The sequence below is a fragment of the Phaenicophaeus curvirostris genome, chromosome 6 (genome assembly GCF_032191515.1).
Source record: "Phaenicophaeus curvirostris isolate KB17595 chromosome 6, BPBGC_Pcur_1.0, whole genome shotgun sequence".
Taxonomy (NCBI): Eukaryota; Metazoa; Chordata; class Aves; order Cuculiformes; family Cuculidae; genus Phaenicophaeus; species Phaenicophaeus curvirostris.
In genome coordinates this window covers 13,019,149-13,038,389 of record NC_091397.1, presented here as the reverse complement: position 1 = coordinate 13,038,389, position 19,241 = coordinate 13,019,149, and positions in this window count along the sequence as shown.

Genomic DNA, 19,241 nt, shown 5'->3' with positions numbered 1-19,241 from the left:
TGATCTTTCCAGCTTCATCACTGATATTCCATTTTTCTTTTTAATACCTCAACTTAGTTCAATTTCTAGGGCAACAGGAAGAAATCACAGTTATTTTAGTTAGGTTTCCATTTCGAGTTTATCCGAGTTCCCTGAACTTAACCTCAATGCCAGCTTTTTCCCACAAATATATACTGTTGAAGAAGAGACCAAAAATTCACAGAGCTGTCAAGTAAGATATCCATTAAGATAATAAGGTGCCAGTGTTCGAACTTCAATGTTACAACACCAAATCTCAAAGGAATTCACTTTGTTAATGAGAAACAAGAGAGGAATTAGTGCACGATGCATAGGGATGAGGGAGAGCATAAGAATATGGAGCAATATGACAGTAAAATAGAAGGCACAGATTGAGGTAATGCAAGGAATCTGAATTCCTCAATTAAGACTTGTAATGAGATTTTTAGCATATGATATGCAGTTTTAATTAAATTATGGCCCTGAGTCAGAGAACAAAGCCAAAGGCCCAGGTTTTTATTTTGTTTCTAGAACAGAGATCTTATCTTCTGGAGCATTTCATGTGCTTCTAATTAAATATGGATTTATGACATTAAAGTACCTGGAAACACGGCATGACTTTTAGGATTCATCCTGTGATCAACTCAGCTCAGTACAGTCAAATGGTGAGATTCTGGCGCCTGATTAAGTCAGGACAACCTTCTTAGTATATTCAGAGGGATGTGGGTAAGGTGTTAGGAGGAAGAAAGCTTAGTTTGTGCACTGTGTGCAAAAAATGTTACTATATCCCGTAGTAAAAAAGAAATGTGTCTCCTTATGTGTAAACAAATTCAATAAAACTTTCATTTTGTTTGCTTGTGGTAACAGGATGTGATTCAATATGGAGCTAAAGATTTCTGAGTACTGCAAAAAGTACTATTCCAATCCGATAGTTATTTTTTTCTGTGTCTTTCAAATCTATTTATTGGCAACCTTCACTGGGCTTTTTTTCACCCCCCATCATATAATTTCTAATAAATGTATTTCAAGTAAGTTTAGTACGTCTCTTAAAATAGAAGTGTAGGCGGGGTGAGAATGTTAGTTCCAATCTTGACATAGTGAATGAATGTCAGAACCTGATTTGCCATGTTTGTATAAGAGAGTGTAGAAACATTAATAAAGTGCGTTCAGTTAAGGTTCTCTTGATACTGCTATGAGTAGCTAACTTCTTGAAGGTCAGCTGCTCTTAAAACCACCTTTTAAATTCTCACAAGAAGAAGGGTTGTGGTGCTAAAGTTAACAAAGCAACATTTGCGATAACTGAAGATATATATGCATAAAATACAAAATTCAGGAACTTACATCCTGACACAAAACCCTTTGTGATAGACTTACCTGAGGATAACGCTGGTGGCTTAGAAATAATGAGACTTGCACCTGCTTGGATCCAAAGTCTGGTACGTATATGATATGCTTCCAGAATAATCAGACATATCTGAGTTTCTTGCAGTGGCAGTGTGTTGATATTATTTCTCAGTATGATGCGTGGCTGTTAAGATAGCTTAGAAATTGTTTCTGTTTTTTTCTCAGGACTAGCATAAACAGTTTCTAAGCGTATGTGGCTTTAAAATTAAACTGGCTTTACTTTTGATACTGGTGAGACATATAGTGCACAACTGTTAAATTTCTTTTTTTTTTTCCACAGAAATGGCCATTATTTGAGAATCTCAGAAGATTAAAATAAAATTAATAGCAATTAAAAAAAAATGAAGAGTATCAAGACCAACCTCAATACATGTACAACATTTACTCTCATGAAATATGTTGATATGCTTCTCTGGCTGCATTCTCATTGTGGTCAGAAAAGACAACTAAAAATAGTATTCCTTAAAGAAGAGTCCTTGTACAAATCGCCAGGCTACACCATCGCAAGAGGAGAATCAGACTTGATGCCCACTGCTGGTTGTTTTCTTTGATTCTTGTATTTTAATCATAGTTCAGGTGCTGTTTCTGTGAAATTATTTCAGAAACCATTGAATTAAATTGTATTACACTGAAGAGGACTGATTTTGTTTCATTGCAATTGCACTCAAAAAGCAATTTCTGTATCTTAGAAAGGTAGAAGCATTTTCTGATGTGGTCTAGTCTAAATGGTTTTTTTAAATGCTCCTTTGGAAAGACAGTTTTGAAATCTGTTTGGAAAATCAGAATCCATCAAAGTCTCTCTCCTGTGAAATTGTTATTTCTCCTTCAAGTTCTCTATCATCAGTGGAAATACTTCAATTTAACTTTATTAACAAGTAACCCACAACCACTAACACTTTGCCAAAACAACTTTGATTTTTGAAACTGCAGATTCAGTTTGCAGTATTGCTAATTAGGCAACAATTTTGTAAAGTGAACAGAACACACTCTAATAAGGGCTACCCAAACAGGTTAGGACCTTGTTCTACACACACAGTCACAAATCCACAGTGGCTTGTGGTTTGAATAACAAATACAAAACTCTGCAATTTGTACGGACTCACCCCCCAGAATACAGACTAAGATCTTTAAAGCAAATTAATTAGAAGTAAATTAGCAAAATACAAAGAAGACAACACTAAAAACAGTAAAAAATCCTCGGCTTTGATCATTATGGATCTATGAAACTAAATTTGTAGTTACTTTCCTGAGTCTCCCTTATGTTCTTCCAGCTCACATATGAGTGGCACGCTTAGTAGTTATGGACTAGAAGTGAACATATGAACTCAAAGACAGACCTGTTCTGGGACTGATATTTAATTTAAAGTAAAGATGGCTGAAAAAAGTAAAATTTTTTTCCATGTATTTGTCCTCAAAATTTTTTCGGGCAGTAGGGTTGTTTATGATCTTTTGTTCTTTTGAAAATCTATCCCCTGATCACCAAACTGTAAAAGATGACAACCATATTTACTATGGTTTATTAAGCTATATTTACTAAGTATGCACTTACTGTCCATTAAAATGTTAGTTTTAAACACTTTCACACTTATCGTAAAATATGCAATGAGTTAGGATTGTGAGCATGGTCTGTTTACTTAATGTAGTCATTAGGTAAAACATGTAAGAACATTAGTCTGAAACATCCTGATGACTTGCAGTTCTCTTTTTTATGCTAAGTCCCGTGGAAAATGTCTTTGCAAATTTTCCCTTTGGCTTCTCTTTCAGTTCCTGGGTCCCTCTCTTCAGACGGTACAGGTGACCATCAAAGGAAAGGAAATGATGGAAATGTCTCAGTCAAGCAGAGGTCCACACTTTTCAATACTTCATGCAAAATGCTAAAATCCTCTGCAATCCTCCTTCAGCTGAGACTACACAAGCACACATAATGACATTATGTGGATGTGACAATGGAAAATTAATTTTAACTGGTGTGGTCTCAGCCACACAATGACAGAGTAGTCTAATTTTTCTACAAAGTATCCCAATGGCAAGAATTACGTTGCTTAGAAAGAAAAAAGGTTTAAAATATTACAAAAATTTTCAATACCCTTTATCTGCTACTTCTCCTCCCTGAGGCATTTCATGCCCCTAAAGGTTTTTCCAAACCATATATTTTAACGTTAAGAGTTTAATGTATTTATTCAGGAAACAGAAATTGTATCATATGATTTGTGTGACCAATTGTAAGTCTAAAACAGAGTTCTAGTGTTCTCTGCTAAATCATCAGTAACAAATTCATGAGGAAGTAAGAGGATAACATCCAGAACAAAAATTCATCCTGTAAATTATAAAAAGAAAATTCAAGAACCCTGTAAGCTGGTTGCATATATTCTATGCGCAAAAAGGAACTTTGTCAAGTCTTATTTGGCATTAATAGTGCAAAAAATATCTTGCTTTGAATATTCTTTAAAATTTTCCTCTCCACTTTTGTGTCTTATCACAGAATTGTTTTCCTAGACTTTAACACAAGTTCATTTATTTTCTACTCTGTTTTAATAAAAATTTTAAAATAATCAATCTCAGCACTTGAAAATTACACCATATCAAGGACAAGCCAAATGTTTCTTAGCCTAATCAGAGATTCTATGCATGATTTTCCCTCTTCAAATATTTGTGGTGGTTCCAAAATGCTTGCAGACTCTTGTAGCATTTAAGAATATCTTTTGTTTAACAGAATAGCATATAAGCTCTTATTCACCATGATTTATCACTATGATAACAATAAATGTTGATTTTCTTTTCTCAGGTTGCTCTGTTTTGGTTATTTTTTGTAGTCAGAGACAAAAAAAAGACAGCATTAACAAAAGTAGAAAACAAAAAATTATGAGAAATGCATTTTTAATATGCTTTTGAAGTTATGAAAAGGGGTTTTTTTTTGTATTAGTACTCAGTCATTCTCTACTGCTTCTTAGTAAAGTATTTCTCAGAAGTACAAATCAAATTTAAGAAAGAAGTTAAACAAATATTCTAGTGGAGCTTGTGTCAGTTTAGATTTAGCTGTGTAATTATGTTTTTTATGTGCGTGTGCATGCACTTCACTATAGCTTCACTTTAGCTGACAGAGATAGTCCAGCACTCATTTCACTAGAGGGGAGCATTTGTCTGTCATTTCCTGAAATATTTAACCCAAGAAGAATTCCTAGCACACCCTTTTTTGTCTCCTTTGTTTTGTTTGAAGGTAAAGGGGAGAGAGAACTTGTAGATAGGATCTCATGAATCACTCTGAGAATTGCACAGCAAAGTAAAAAAGACGTGTATTTCTTAACCTTATTGCTACTATAATATCTTCCTATACATCATAGCAATGATTCCCTTGTGCACACATATGTCACTATTTGGCCATAGTTACACCCCAGGTACTGAAGAAACTGTGAAGTGGGGCAACAAGGTGTATGGAGTTTATGCAAATATCATTTAGGAAGTTTATTGTCTTTCCCCTTGATGATTCAGTACAGAATAAACATCATGTGTCTGTGAGCCACTCACAGCACATCACCTGTGAGGAGGTTTGTGTTACTTAAAGGAGTGACTCTGGAAGCTAAGGGCAAACTGTGTGTATTGAAAGTTTGAGACAAGTAGATAGCTAAAGCTGTAGTCTTAAATGGTTTCAGCTACTGTCCCAAACATCATTTCACAGTACAGTGTAGGGAAGATGACTTCTCCACAAACTTAGTCTTAAAAGACAGGGAGCTTTTGCAGTTCCACTGAAAGATCAAGGGCAACAGAAAATGTTGAGCAACTCTTAAGAAAATCCGGGAAAGGTTTTCACCTGCAGCCTATCACACACTTACTGCCTGTGACTGTAAGCTTATATGAATACAGGAAACTTCTGAACAATACTTTTTTTTTTTTTTTTTCTGCAGTCCCTTTCCTAAATGTTTTTCAGTGCTTTTTTGCCAGGGATATGACAGGTCATGTCCTCCATTTTAAAAATCATATTTAGATTTAAACCTAATACCACTTTCAAAGAAAAACAATGGTGTGATTAGGACACTATTTATCCCAAATGTTTAAGAATAAAAGAAACGGGTTTATATAAAACTACTACTGTGCTCATGCCCTTCAAAAGACCATAGATGACCATCATAATACTTTAAAAAGGGGGGGTATGGAGAGAGCAGTAATGGAGACAGAAAATGACAGAAAAGGAAAACTACTTTCACACTCACTTAATTATAAAGTTTCATTACAAAAAAAAAAAGGTATGAATTCAGTCTGTACATTATTGCCAGATCATGATACTTTCAATTGCCCTAACACATGATGTATATTTATTTTCTAATAGACATTTAAAAGCAATGAATTTAATCTGAACTAGATTTCTAGGCTTCCTGTATAGTTAAAAGAGGAACATCAAGATAAAGGCAAACATTCAGCCCACCTTCCTTCCCCATTTGTCTTGAGAATTTTTCTCAAGGGAATGTAATTCCTTGCTGCGGAGAGTGTATAGACAATTAAAGCAGAACAGATATCTAATTTTTAGATGACTACATTTAGAGAGTTCTAGAACTAGTTGGGAAAGTACTTCACTATGATTAGCTCTTAGCTGCAGTTTCTGTTACAATGCAAATACTGGGAAAAGTCACATTGCAGAATTCCTTTTTACATTAAACTATATGGAAAGGTACTATGCTCCAAAGGTAATAAAAACATAGGACAATAAAATCAAGATCTATGGCTTGAGTCTGTACTGTCTCTCTCAAAACAGCATTTCCCAATGTCTAGCACACATGGGACAATTTGAAATTTGACATCTTTTGGTATTTTAGCCATCCATCCTAAGACAGGATGAAAAAGTCTTTAAAAAATACTGGAAAGTCTCATGACATTAGCGTCTTTATTTTAATTTAATAAATATATGAAAACTTTCAGGTTTTTTCCAAAACTGAGAGTTTTGGATCAGCTCTTGAAGAACCCCTTCCCTCCATTTTTCTTTGATGGAAATTAAGTCAAAACAATCATGACAGAAGAATTGCCATCTTCTGGTTTCGTAAACATTATTTACTTCACCTTAATTTTAGTAACTTGAGGCTTATGCTGGAAAAGTAAAATGTTGGAACCTCAAGAGATTGCAAAAGTGCCTTTTTATCTTGCATTCCTGGTTTATCTGGGGTTTCCATCTGCATTTCTTGTTCCTGACATTTATGTAGAAACTGAAACTCATCTAATTGACCATAGTTGTACTAAGGGTAATTCCTGTAGCTGTATTCACTAACATATGGAAACTTGAGCTTACTGTAGTGATTAAACTTCATCTGTTTTTCAAATTGTGTAATTAACTTCTGTTTGCCAGGAAAAAAAAATATTATTTCAAACTTTCCCGTGTTGGCCACTGGTCAAAGCAACAACTTGCTTTGAGAGTAAATCACAAGAGTGATATATCCACTGGAGAATTGTAAATAGCACAACCTATAGTTTTCTCCAGTTAAACACATCTCAGCAATGCTAATCAGCTTGAATGCATTTGAAGGACTTGAAAATTTTTGTCATGCTAAGTGGCATAACTAGATTATGATTTAAGGTAGCAACAACAAATGATAATCTTAGTTGCTGTGTGGCTTTCTTCACAGGTTTGAGTGAAATCAAATTCCTCAAGAAGTTATCTTAGATAACTTTGTCCCCTTCCATGACCTGAGAATGAAGCATTGCCTCACACCCTAAAGACATTGCCTCATACCCTAAGGGCATTGCCCACATCAGGGCACTTGTTGGAGCAGGAATTTCCCTTATGGGAGTGTAAGGCCCACAAAACTAAGCTGTTGTCTGGAGACAGACCACCAGCTTTTAGTGTAACTTCTGTTAAGGGTTGCACCCACAATAATAGATTCTCCTCTCTTTCTTAACTTCAGCTCTTGGTGTGTGCATTACAGATCATACCAGTGGACTAAGGGATATGTAGTGTTATATGGTAGCACGAGAGACAGGGGACGAATGGGTCCTGCTGCAGAAGCTGTCAATTGTGTGAACAAAATGCCCAAGGACTGAAAATTTCCTTTAAGATTTTGACCACTGAAAAATACTGATGAGAATAATCGGTCAAATAACTGAGAAAATCCTAAAAGGAGATAGAAAAAAACACGTTTTGGAAATAAATCAGTTGTAATCTTCTCTTGAAAACAGGACATTTGGAATTCTTTCACCTGAAACTAGTGTAGCTTTGGAGGATTACCCACTTTGATCTCCATGTGAATTCCCCAGAAAAGTAGATGCCTCTTTAAAACTGGTCTACTCATATTTTTAGTATGGCATGCCTTAATATCTAGATCTAAAATCTTGGGTTTCAAAATAATAGTTGTGGAGGTTGAAAATACTCAGATGTGTAATAATTTTTACTATTGTATTTTCTCTGTTTTGAAAGAGATTTTAAAAGATTTGAAAGATTTGAGATTTGTTTTCCAGCTACACCACTCTCTCCCTCTTAAGAAAACATATGAAAACCCCATAATAATAGACAACTTTCTGGGTGCAGTTTTCTTTGTACTAACTTTTCGATAAAACAATTGGAGATAGTCACCATGTAAACAAGCCAATAGTCTGCTGGGTTGACCTATGTGACAGTTCCTGTGTTCTCCTTCCTACTTTGGGTGTCTAATGGACTTAAAGGAAGCAGATCTGTCTACTCTGCAAAAAAAAAAAGATTAACAGATACTTCTTGGAATGTGATCTCTTTAGAACTAAACAGTAATAGAGGTTGAAATTAATTGTGCATTTAACTTCTGGTTAATGTCTAACCTGCCACTGCACTGGGTGTACTCTTGTCTTTTCACCAAAATATGCAAGATGACTCATCTAAGAAATAGATTAGCCCTATCTTGGGTCTACACAAAGACTTACTATTTTCTTCTAAGAGAGTATGAGCTGTCAAGAAAGGTAAATGTTCCATATGGCCCATACTATTGACAAGCCTTGAGATCACATTGTTTTTTGTTAACTCTTTGAGAAACAGATGATTACCTTGAAATAAAACTCCTGACAGAAATAATCTTGCTTAGGAGCAACTATATTTGTACTTGAGGCATTTCTTTAATTCCTTTGGAATTCCCATGTGGCTTTTCTTACTTAAAGTTAGTTTGTTCTGCCTTTTTTGCAAACCCAGGCCTCACACAACTCAGCCGTCCCTGACTCTCCAGGTGGATAAAATATATTTTTTTCTTGTATAAGCCTGAAATATCTGAGGACCACGAACATGAAAGAACACTATACTTCACTTTCTATTCTTATAAATTCAAATGCTCCCTGCTATGGGAGATAAGATTCTCAATAGAACATCTCTGATTTTAAATTCCCATTAGTGCTGAGTTACCTTAAGTCCTACATTGCAGAGTTGTTCTTGTTGCTTAGACATGTGGGATATAGCTGTGCTATGTTTTTTGCCCTTAAAATGCTCTTAGAGATTATTTTTTGCAAAATATGGATGCAAATGGCCTGGATTTTGTTTGTTTTCAAAATCCAAGAATTACTATACTCAAAGAAATTATTTTTATGGTACTCCATTTTTCTAAATGTCTCACTGAAATCACTCAGGGATCTACCTTCTCCTCAGTGCTTCCCTTTTGACCCATGACCTAGTCTAATATAACTCCCTTTCCTTTTAAAGTATCATCTTTCAGAATATCTCAAGGGACATTTGATTATTAAACTTAGCAAAACTAACTCTGTTACCAGTGTTATAACATTTTATGGAGCTCAACTGAATCCTGCTGTGTCAGTTCAATTTTCTGGGTTAAAACAATGAGCAAACCTTGCAATCATCTGCCTTTTTTTTGTAAAAAACAACCTAAATGATAATTAGGTAATGATATCCGGAGGTTTATCTAAGACTAAGATGTTTGTAACAAATCGGGGGAACTCACTTCTTTTTCTAATATGAGCTTAGGACCTCAGCTGAGAACACTAAACTGAAGAAAATCCACTCTCTTATAAAAGGGGGAAAAAAGAAACAATCACTTGCAGAAAGTTGAGCATATTTTATCTTGTACACAAGCAATCTGGAAATTAAAGTTTTATTATGAATCATTTGTTTCAGTTCCATATCTGACCATTTTTTTTCTTTCTGTACATGTTCATTTTGGCAAGTCATGAGTCAATATTTAATATAAAACTCTGACAATGTGTTATTGGTATCAATATTATAAATGTTTGCCTAATGCATTAAGCAAACTATTGTAGGATTTTTTTCATGTCATATAAGGAGAGGAGAACAGCGTTTGTTGAGACTTTGATCTTATCCTTATCAGCATTACTTCTCTGAGCTTCTCAGATAATATGCTGAAGAAAAAAGTAATGATCACAAGTTGGTTAATACTGAAAAAAGGGAGTGTTTCTTAGAAAATGTAGAAAATCTTTAAGAGGTCAGGAGGAAAAGGTAGTGTGTGTTTCTGAATTGTGTTGAAATATCTCCTGCAACTTTTCTCCTCCCATTACTACCAGGATGTTTTAACCCTCCCAGGTGGTGGGAAATATTTTAGAGGGGAGTTTCTTTGTATGTTTAGTAATGTGGGAAAGCTATGAGAGGAGTGTTCCCTGAAAGCTGTGACTCATCCCTCACGTTGATTCTGTAAGAATACAGGCTTTGTTTACTGTGGAACTACCGAAAGAAGGTACATACATTTTAAATAGAAAACTTTCCCTATACATATGTAAAATTAAAAATTCACAAAATTGCTTGATATTGTACACCTGCCAGCTTAAGGAATGACCCACAGTTCTTTTGCTGCCTCCTAAACAGAACCCTTGTTTTTGAAGGCTCTGTGAGTATTGACACATAGCCCAAGTCAGAGTAAAATTTACAGTCCTTCTCTGATAAGAAAATTCTGACCATTCTTCCTCTTTCCTCATGTTTAAGGGAGATACCTCTCATTCTGCTCAAGCATTTAATGGTTAGAGAATTTTTCTAAAGTCCCAGAGATGAAAACACAGGTAATCTCTGGATAGCCAGATGATGCTGGATCTCCACTTTGTTCTTTGATTTGGAGAACTGTATCTAAATGTCATATTGCTTTGTAATGCCAAAATCAAGTGTTTTCAGGTTAGCATTTTCTCTGTTATTAAAAATGCTCTATTTTATATGAAATGTAATGCTTCACCTACAGGTAAAATCTCTCTCTAGTTTCTAAGCTATTAAGGTTCTCCCTTGGTCCACTAAATATTTAATTGCTCTATAGAAAAGGAAGCAGATTTTGACAAAAGAGGCTTTTCTGTCTTCCCAGAGACTACACAAGGAGTTCAATCCCTTACATTTGTCTTCATAATTCTTCCTGAATTAGTCACCTAATATAGATGGTGTATGTTACTGAGGGTTGTAAATTTCAGCTGTTGTCTAAACATCCAAAAGTTGATGTCATAATGCTGGGTTTAAGGACTTGCGTGACATCTAGGCTATACACATAAGGGTGTTTCCCCAAGAAACTCTTAATATAGATAAAATTACTGTGATCAAGACTAATGTGAACCAAGATATCTTCGTGAAGATTAATCTACATATTTTATATTCTTTGCAGGGTTTGTACTGTGTGTATCACAAATTAAAATACATGATACACATAGTACAGACAGACAGTTTCACTATCTTCAACTGTCTCTATGTATCTTATGGTATACATATCTTAAGGTACATATCTTTAGGTATATATATCCTAGCATAAATATCTTTAAGGACAAGTCTCATCAGAGAGTTTTTCTCTTTAGCAGCTGTATAAAGACCCAGTGATTTTGTCTCCTAGCTTAAGATGGGTGCCTAAACCAAGTAGAATAGATTACACTGTAAATTTCTGTTCATTGACCCCTGAGAGAGTTCAGACTATTAACAAAGTAAAATTTAGATATCTAATATAGACTGAGGTTAGGAAAGATGCATCTTATGACCATATTACAGTCTTGAGGTCACAGCTCCACTATTTAACTTTGGGAATGGGAGCAATTTATATTCTACAAGTGAATTTATAGAGGCCAAACTGAAGTGATAGAGCTTGCCATCCTATTAACAGGAGTTACTAGATCTTGAAAATATCAAAGGCAATAGAAAGGTTTGAAAAGACAGAAGCAAAATTGACTATGACTACCACAGTCACAGGCTTGAGGAAAACAGTTTTGATGACTAAAAGTGTGTGTGTGTAGGTGTCCCTTTGTAGCTGCAAGCTTGATTAAATCAGGATAAGTGATTTAATATTTACAGTTCAGTTACAGAAGAAATGTAGGAAGTGAAAACATCTTAAATTCTCTCCTCATCTGAGTGAGCTCTCCAGCATTATCCCAAGAGGAAGAACTGAACCACAATATTGAATTCCATAATTTAATCCACTAAAAATGCATTGGAAGAAACATATTGTCATTGTGAAACTAATTTTTAATGCCCTGATATAGTAGGCAGTAAATTGACTTTATCGAGAAATTTCTTGCCTGCCTTTTGTTAAGTTAGAAGTGAGTTGTTGGTGTTGCATTTTTTAAGCTCAAATAATAGTATAGCTATTCACCTTAGATACGTAGACTGACACTTTCCAGGTCAAACAAGTTATATCATAGTATCATTAGTTTAACCTCTTAAAACATAATTTCAAGGAAAATCAGCCTTAAAAATACCTGTTCTGAAATGAAAGCCTAATTTAATCTCTGCCACTTCTAGTCTGACAGCTCCATCAGAGATACAACTCTGTTCTTTTGATGGCCTTTATGAATAGACTGTTGTTAGCTGACCACAACACAACTTTTTCAAGCTTCTAGAAAGAAGCAGAATGTAATATTGAGAGTTCCCCCTTTTACAAAGGAAAACCCATTGATAGCTTGGTTCACATATTACAGTCAGTGTCACAGCATGTCAACTCCATTATCAGTCACATCAATTTTCATCTGAAAACCCCAATTACATAGCTCAGAGCACAATCCAAGAAGATAAACTCTGTAATCAAATGCAGAGAATGTTTACTGGAGCATACACGTGTGTGTGTTTATACAGTTATATATGTATGTTAGTATTAATATTTCCATTATAAACAACAACAATTTGTTCTATGCCTATTTATAATGCTCATGAAATGTTCAGAGATTCAGCTAATAACACATTAGCACATAGACAGCTGGAGAATTGGTGACGGCTGCCAATTACTTAGAATTCTTCAAATAAACAATAGTTTCTCCTCCCTTTGAAATATATGGAAATGGGTTATTGTTATTTTAAGTGCTGCTGTACTGAAATGGCACCTGTGCTTGCTGTAATGTGAAACATTGCATTCCAAGCAAGAAACAAATCTACATGGAACTCTGTGTCCCAAACTATTCTTTGCAGAATCTTTGACTCTATTCAAGACAAAAGAAGGAAAAAAAAAATATGACAAGACAGCTATCTTCATTGATCTCATTTGGACCACGTTTACCTGTCCCTTACTTTGCCCATACCACCAAAAGGCTGAGTATGTTTGTGAAAACTGTGAAGGCGATCAAGAGATTGCTAGGTTTTTTTCAACCATTAATTCAGATTTACATATACTTTAATTCAAGAACATGCCTTAAGGGCTCAGCAACTTCTGTGCTAACAATTTAAGCACACCTCACATTCCTGTTCACTCAGCTTCTTCCATTAAATCACTAGCTTTGTTCCAGCTGCTCTTATACTGTATTTCAATAATTGCGACAATCCATGCCATTTTTTTTACAGATCATGAGCTGGCAAATAGGATATTAGTCCTTAGTTTCCTGTTTAAACCTCTTCCATCCCAGTGCAATTCATGAAAGTCAGTTCTATATTCAGTAAAAAGCTAGTTACAGTAAACTGAAGTTTTACTTCTGTCATATATGTCTTGTTGCTAAGAAAGTGATGTGCTTCTGTAATCAAGTTAAACTCCTATATCTTGTTGAAGAACACAGCAGAACTTTAAAGATATTTATTCAGACGCACAAAGGATTTTTTCCTTTAGTTCTCACTGAAGCAAAATTTCAAAATTTCTGTTTCTGAGAGTTTGTCCTGGCGAGAACAAGAAGTTACTCCACTTTCACATTGCCTCATCCAGATTTATGCATTCTCCTTTAACTTCCAATAGGTACATGAATACCACAACCAAAACAATTATTTTATATAAAATTCTTCAGATACATATCTGTCCAGATATACTCATAATCAGTTGTAGAACCAATGCGGTTCTAGAGGCTGCAAAGTCTGATAAAATCATGCTAATTACTTCTCTAATGTACAGAGTTTTTAAGATTCAGATTTTTTTCACATGTATGTATATGTACAATGTTTATGCTCCTAATGTCCTTGTACTGTAAGCTCAGGTTCTGATTTGATTTCCATATGTGTTTTAGATGGCTCCAGGATAAGGTTTTGGCTCAAGCCTACCTCTATCTTATCCTTTTTTCTGAAGACCCTTCTCAGCATTTTACCTGTATTCAGAGGCACAGACTGTAGTGCTTATGACCATTATGCTTACTGCAATTTACATTAAATCAGTGTGCCAGCATTGCTTTCTGTAACTAAACAAAAAAATGCTAAATTGTCCTAAGGTATTGTAACACGCAATTTTTCCCTGGACAAAGTCTGACCAAAGCCAATTAATGGGATTAGAGTTAAATGGTTTACATGCTGCAATAAAAGAAGTCTGCTACAGTCAGTGTTCAGATCTCTTTATCTGCAAGGCATTCCCATAAATGTTTTTTTGCCAAAATGTACTGGAATGACCGCCAAGACAGGCTGCTTAACTATACTGTACTCCTGCTTCTATTTTAATTAGACTTTAAGTGGTAAATATTTACTAATTGTCTTCTGGGCAAACAATTAAGAACTCCTGATCTCTTTTACCAAAGTAAAGTTCATCTGGCAATGCTTTCAGATTACAATCTAGAAAGGTTTATCTTAATTAAATGTCCCCTTCCCGCGCCATTTTTAGAAACAAAAGTTTCTGAGACATGAAGATTAGATGTGTATAAAGCAATAGATGCAGCAGGGCCTCAGACACAGCTATTTCTCCTCACTGCCTGCTCCATCACGATTCTGATTTTAGGTATTCTTGTTTTATTTTGCCTACGTGCATTGTCTCTTCTAGCACTCCTCGTCATAATCCGGTGTCCACCAGTAGTATTTATTGGTTAATTTCCGCTGTGGCCTCAGTTACCAGGGCTAGTATATTGCCAGCTGAGGGCTAGGGAGTCGGGGGCTATGGGGGATGCCAGGGGGCATGAAGGTCAGTCCCACCCAGGGCATCAGATTGTGAATGGGCTGAGATTATACTGGATGCCGGCTCCGCAGATGGGCTTGTCTCAGCCAGGCCCATGGGCAGACAGAGCATTGACCTGGAATGGGTCCTGAGCCATGGGGGTGGAGGCCCTGGGGAACTGGGTAGGGACAAGGAGACCCATCGATATCCTCAGCCCTGGTGGCCATCAGAAATGCTCTAGTACAACACACAAGAGCCATCTGCAACCTCCTGTTTTTCAGACTTTTTCAGCTTGTCCAGATCTGCCATAGTTTTTCCTTGATGGCCATGGTCAGATTCACACACAAAGCTCTCTTGCCAAAATTAGAGACTTTTCAGGATGTCAGGAGAATCAGAACTCCTCAAAGAAAAGATCACAGTATATTTTTTTATCACTTACTTCTGAAAGAGTGCAATAGAAAGATACTTCCACGTACATCTCGTGCTAAGCCACGTATTTGAAGTATAGTAAAGCTCTAAGTACCCAAAGCCATGCTCTAACAATAGTGCCTTATCCTTATGAAGAGCTATTGTCCCATTTTGTCTCAATGTCATAACTTACAAGAGTAGCAGCATCTTAGATGCAAACAAAAGAAAACTTAAACCGCTCGGTACTGAGGAATATTTTAAAGGTTTTTATAAATGCTTAAATCAGTCAGATAGATGGGCACAGTGCTTGCTCTACAACTACTCAAGAAAAAGGCATAATTGCATTGTAGGGAGTTTAATAAAAATATTTGTGCAACAAGAATTTTGCTTCAAAAAGAAATTCAGTGGTTGATTAAAGGATAGGAAAGAGGTTAATACTTTTAATGTTAGGTTAAATCAATAGGACATTCACCTCTGAAATATTGCGTTCTGTTTATTGGCAGTCTGTCTCAGAAGTTCAGAAACAAGTGACATTTTTAGAAACACACGGAAGAAAGAAAGGAAGGATTGCTTAGTTTAAAAAATAAATCAAGAAAAGGAAGAGAAGATAGAGGTATATAAAGAATAATCGGAGATTGCTACTGTATTCCTCAGTAGGAAGCATTGTAACCCTTTGTCAGACTTTATTTTATGGAATCTCAAAGCAATTAGTTATTAATACAGAGAACAGGAAGAATTATAGAGAACGTAAAATTGGATTAAAAGCCCATCTACCTTATGTTTTCAGGGCATATCTCAGATAATAATTCTCCTGGTTTTTAAATTACATTTTAAATTTGTCACAGGGAACTGAGTGCACTCAGTTATGATGTGTGCTTGTCTGTACCCACCTATATTCACAGAGAGTGATCCAAGTGAATGGAAAATTGTTTATCCCCTTAGTGACCTAGGGCATATCATAAAGACTGTGAAATTGTAAGTTTCTTTCTGCTTTCCGGTTTCACTTTGGATCATTTCTTTTTTTTGGATCAAGTTAAAAAGAAAGAGGAAAAAAAAGAAAAAAATAGAAAAAAAACCTGGACCAGGTGGGTACCTCTTTAATATGACCCTGCACTTATATTAAACATAGGATCATAATAATATATGTTATACTTAGGGGATTTCTTTTGATCTAAGAACAGAAGTGCTAGACAATATCTGACGCATCCCAATATGAAAAATATGTTATTAAATGATGAGTATCTGCAACAGAACACAGTGGCACTGAAAAGAAAGACATGAAAAAAAGATGACAAGGCTTGTCAGGGCTTCTCAGTGACAAGGGCCCTGATGAGATGAAGACATAAAGGAGGTACTAACGAAGACATTATCAACATGATTATATTAATGCTTTTAAATGACTTATTAAAGAACAGAAAAATGTGCTAAGCTCTATTAGAGCCAAGAAAAACATTTATTTCCTTCCCCATCCCAATATCTGCTAAATGCAGATTTCAAATAAAATCCATATTAAAATATTTATATAGCTGTTCCAGAATAACCTACCCTTCGCTACTGGCTTTTGGTCATTTTGGTGGTGGTAAGATTTTGGGTGCAAGGGAGATTTTTTCCTAGAAGCATACAAAATCCGGCAGCCTAAACCAATCTTTACTTGGTTAAAATGCATGGAACGGATAACATCTCCTTCGAGACATCTACAATTTCAGCAGACATCTGGGTAGGAGAAAAAGAAAGGAGGCACTAGAGAGGGTCACAAAACAGGTCAGTGACAAAGCTGTGAAGGGAAGTCAAGCGTCATGTCATCAGCTGTAGGGCCTCTAGGCAAGAACGGCTAACTTGGGAAATTTCATTGATACCTACACAATTTTATCAAAATCCACTCTACTGAAATAATATTTTGCTTGAATTCTATTAGGTCTATCAGGCATATTAAAGTCCTTCATGGTTTGGAACTGTAATAGATGGCTGCAGCTGCCTCCAGAACTATCAGGAAACTCTCTCTGTGTGTTGGGGCAGTTAGAGTTTTCCTGTAGGAATCTGGAAGAAGTTGCATGACTGCAGCTTCTCACTTTGATTGCTGATCCAGCCTGTAATCTACTCTTCGAGTAATCTTGCCTTCTGTTACCTTATTGCTCATTATTCATTTCCTGCCTTAGATTTTAACGTTTTGCTTTGGAGGGGGATTATACAGGTGACTGCATAATCTATAGCCAAAGAAGCACAACTGCAGGAACCCAGGTAGAGGTTGGGCTCGTTTTCATTAAATAAAGTTTTGAATGTCTCATAGAAAGGAAATAGGAATATTTTTCATTGGACTTTGTGCACTATTCTAAAGTGTTAAACACAAGAACTTTCAGCTACAGACTGCATAGGAAATTCCTGCTGTAGTCAGTGGGAGATTTGCGTATGACCACTATGTGACCCAATAAGTGTATGATCTACTTGTGTTCTGCTTTTAATTAGGTCCAGACAGCCTGTTTCCAAAATAAACAGAAATTCCAATGACAGAGGCCTTTACCCATTCAGAGCAAAACTAAAGCCAAGTTTTAAAATATGTTTTATAGCTTTGCTTTTACCTTTTGGATTGCTTACTGATGAAAAATAGAAGTGCTGTATTTCACATATTGTGTACTTTCAACTGTGACCCAAAGGATGAACATGAAGTAATGAGCAAGTCTATCCCGATGTATTTTGTTCTGTTTTAATTTGTGATTCAATAAATAATTTATCTGGTCAATTGACACATGATATTGAAACATTTAGATATTAATTAGATAATTTTCTTACTTCTATAAAATTAATAGAAACTTATAGAAGTGTGGTATTTTTTCCTGATATTGGAAGGTGTTATTTCAAGTCTCAGACTCAAGATGTTACTAATGTTATTGCTATAGAGCATGAATCAGTAAGTATTTTCATTTATTATGCATTGTGTGTTTCTTGTGTGATAATTTGGTGCAAGAAATGGTTTATACACCAATCTTATTACCCATAAGCGCTAAATGTATTGTAATTTACATGGTATGCATTCTCCAGTCTTGTTAAAAAACAGTTGCATTGACCAACTGCTATAATAAAACAGTGATATTTTTATCTTCATCTGGATATTGAGCAACAGTTTACCCTTTCTCTTGCCTTGCCTGTTTTGAAGTTAACATAGTTAAAAATACTGGAAAGGGAAAAATAAATTGAGCATTAATGTCACTAAGGGTGTACATTATTTTAATTAAAATAATACTGAGTCTTTCATCTTCAGGAGTCTCAAAGTAATACATCTTTTTTCTATATTTACATTTTTCCAGTACTGTTCTCATCAAAGCCTGTGTCGATATATTCTTTGATGTTAAAAAGTGCAGTGTTTGTCTTCAAGATTTCTAGAACATTAAATATATGGAAGAGAGGGAAGTAAACAAGGAAGACCAAGCATAAGATGTATTTGCAATGGAAGTATCAGAAATGCATCATGAGAAATTTTTTTCTGGACTAAATAGTCTACAGAGACTTTAGAAAGGATCTAAGAAGAAGGTGAGCACTGGATAATGCTCTTTTTGTTGCACTCATTGTTCCCAGGAATTCTCAGCTAAACACTGTGCTACATTTTCTCTTTTTATATTAATATACACTAATGGACATGTTCACCACTCAACTGTGCATCTACTCTTTCCTCCATAATAATCTGCAGCAACAATCTCTGCTGCACTGCAATGTAGTGTGGAAAAGTATTTCTTCCCTTTGTTTTGTGTTTAGTTTCAAAACCCAAATCAGGGCAAAAAAACCCATCTGTACTCCTGTGGAAAGGTACTATCATTGTACCTCTATACCTTAACATTATGCCATAATCTTTGTTCTTACAAGATTTGAAGCAAAGTATAGAACAGAACATGAAAATGGTGATATATCCTTGCTATAGTTTCAGTCATGAATACTACAAATAAAGAACATAGGCTCAGAGTTCAAAACTGTCAGGTAAAATCAGAAAAAGATAAACCATACCAGTGGTATATGTGCTCAAAATAGATATTTTTTGTCCTAACAAATGCCTTTAAATCATAATTTATGCATTTTTGTAGTGAGTTACATACAGCAAATCAGCTCATATGAGATAAATATATGACAATACATTACCTTTGACAACGTAATATAGCTTCTCGGTTCATTGATGAGAAGGGACTGAAGATACATTTTTGCTATAATATTTTAGAATTAGAATAATTTTTGAGTCAGTGATGACCTGGTTTTATTAAAGAC